A 312-nucleotide genomic window follows, 5' to 3' on the forward strand; every position below is an offset into this window, starting at 1 on the left:
CTTGTCATTGTGTTTTCTGACTTGTTATAATGTTTTCTGAATTGTTGTTGTGCTTTCTGAATTGTTATTTTGTTTTCAGAATTGTGATTTGCTTTGCACTTCTCGGCCACCGTAATATACAGTATATTATACACACAGTATATTATACACGCACATATACACACACATACTGTGTACACACACACACACACACACACACACAAAGAAAAACAAGTAGATGGAATAGAAAAAATAGAAAGCTAGTGTTTTTTTTTTTTTAAATAAAAAAACAAAAAGAAGATAAATATAGATAAAGTAGAATTAAAATAGAAT

Source organism: Sinocyclocheilus anshuiensis, unplaced genomic scaffold (assembly GCF_001515605.1).
Source record: "Sinocyclocheilus anshuiensis isolate Anshui unplaced genomic scaffold, SAMN03320099.WGS_v1.1 scaffold78, whole genome shotgun sequence".
In the NCBI taxonomy this organism is placed as follows: domain Eukaryota; kingdom Metazoa; phylum Chordata; class Actinopteri; order Cypriniformes; family Cyprinidae; genus Sinocyclocheilus; species Sinocyclocheilus anshuiensis.